The 2,482-nt window shown below is 40.6% G+C and overlaps 1 long non-coding RNA gene across 1 annotated transcript; it reads left to right on the top strand.

Moving 5' to 3' along the window:
- Positions 1-937: 937 nt before the first annotated feature.
- LOC145877330 (uncharacterized) lies at positions 938-2,067 on the top strand. Its single transcript, XR_014391650.1, has 2 exons — positions 938-1,337; positions 1,734-2,067. It is a non-coding gene; the product is annotated as an uncharacterized LOC145877330 (long non-coding RNA).
- Positions 2,068-2,482: the final 415 nt, after the last annotated feature.

Genomic DNA, 2,482 nt, shown 5'->3' on the forward strand with positions numbered 1-2,482 from the left:
GAAAGCCAGTCTACATATGAAGAGGTCCCAATGAAGAGCAGTGGTTCTCAGTCCTGGGGACTCAGAGGGGCACATTGTTGTTTTTGCCTTCACACTGCACAGCTGATTCAAATGATTCAAACTCATCATCAAGCTTCAAGTGGTATTTATGTATTCATTTGTGATGCCATCCTTGATATGATCCTGTTATTGTCACATGCTACACATGTACATATGTGTGCCCATGCATCTATCAATCCAATGTTATCATGATTTGTTATCAGGGATATTATACTTTAGTAATCCACAATGACCTGGTGATGTAACAGTCTAATAATTACATTGTCTTCCATATTCCTACAGATACCTTGTAACTGGAGATTCCTTCAAAACGATTGCCTACAGTTACCGTGTAGGGCACTGCAAGGTTGGGTGACCAGGGTCATCTGGGACTGCCTCCTGGAGGAATTCAGGTGTGTGAAGGCTACCTGTGTCCTGCGTAACTTCATGAGGATGGACACGAGGACCAGGAGGGGATCTGCAGCTCGCCGCCGTGTGCCAGAGGAGGAGTCTGCTGCTCTGCAGGATGTTTCAAGGATGGGGTCCAACAACGCAGCAAGAGAGCCAATCCGTGTGCAGGAGATCTTCACCTCCTACTTCTTCAAAGAGGGTGCTGTTCCCTGGCAACACCATAGACTACACTATGCACAACCAAAGACTCTTTTAAGAGCCATTCACATTGCAATAAGAGTATTCTTCTATTTACTGAGCTATGTCAACTGCAGTTATTCAATTCAGTTTCTCTCCCTTTGATTTCTACTTCTCAGGTGAGGGTGCTGTTTAGGTAAGGGTGTGATGTCTGTGCAAAAACAAAACAGGCTATTTTAAATCACCCATATTGAAAAAATGTAGAACAATTAGACACCCTATAACCCACACCTACACACACATGTATCAATCTGATTGATGGATTGTGTTGTGCAGTAAGCAGGTTCAGGTGTATAACTGTGGCTCCTTCCACCTTCAAAGAATAGGCAAGAGGGCCAACCATGGAGAATAGTAAGACACTTCATTATTTCTATAACTACGCTGTATTGTTTGTCCTTGTTGGTCCATTCATGTTTTTCAGCATAAAGTACTCTGCAGCCACTTAGTGTGGTGTGGACACCAGGTGAGGCCACACACAGATTCCTGTTGAACACTGTCGCTTTAACTACCTTATTTTCTCAATAACAGTCTCTCTCCTTCACTTCATCCCTCTCTCCTCTTCTCCCTAAATCCTCTAGGTTATATCAGCTGTGTCGGTGAACCCCTCCTGCATCTGAACTGGCTACATAGAGGGCACAGCATGATCAGAGGTGAGAGGTCACTTGGTCAGGTCAACAGGAAGTATTATTAAAGAGATGCTTTACATTGAAATACAGATAGAGATGCAGTAGTCCCACAGTTAATGATCCCAGGTCAGTTTATATTATACAGGAAGTATTATTAAAGAGATGCTTTACATTGAAATACAGATAGAGATGCAGTAGTCCCAGAGTTAATGATCCCAGGTCAGTTTATATTATACAGGAAGTATTATTAAAGAGATGCTTTACATTGAAATACAGACAGAGATGCAGTAGTCCCAGAGTTAATGATCCAAGGTCAGTTTTACATTTCACCTCCTGATTGATGACTAACAATGTTAGAATAAAAAATAAAAACACAAGGTTTAAACATGCTCTCTCTCTCCATCTGTCTCTCGTCTGCAGATATGTTTTGATGTGAGAGGATGCCAACCCCCAGTCCCATCATCGCCACCTCACCTGCTTTTAAGAACCTTTGGGCCGACGAGAGACACTATTATGTAATTGTGATGAACTGAGAGAATATTTATGTAGCACTGTGATTCATTAATCATGTGCTGCCTTCCCTGCTCCTATGTGCTTACCTCTTTCCCTTTCTGTCTTTTACACCTCTCTCACCACCTCCTCTTTCTTCCTCTGTTTTTATAATGCACAACAGATGTGCATTGAAGTACAGATTAAACTTGTATTTATAACACTTGGATAATGAGCTTTTCAATAAAGCATTTCACATTCTCTACTGGTTGAAATGAAGTGTAATGTGATGAAATACTCCACCTATCCTGTGTTTATCAGATCAATGCAGATGAAGAGCATTAGATGTTGAGATGAACCAGTGTTAGAGTATTTACATGATGCATAGGAAGTGTAGTGTACTGTTTTTTAACATTATATTTCTGTATATATGAATTAACTAGTTAAATCCTGTTTCTAGTCTATTAGTTACAATGCGTAACCATTGATGTCCCAGGACCAAGATTGGTAAACACTGTTGAAGTGTATAATTGTAATACATACATGCAGACACAGCGTCATTCAAAGACTGGAATTTGATACTCCTGGTATTGGATATGACTGAAAAATAATCTCAAAGACATTCATACCTAAACTGCACCTTTATTTGCCAAGGTAGAGTACACGATCAGTGAATATAT

Source organism: Salmo salar, unplaced genomic scaffold (assembly GCF_965601325.2).
Source record: "Salmo salar unplaced genomic scaffold, fSalSal1 ptg000867l, whole genome shotgun sequence".
NCBI classification, from domain to species: Eukaryota; Metazoa; Chordata; class Actinopteri; order Salmoniformes; family Salmonidae; genus Salmo; species Salmo salar.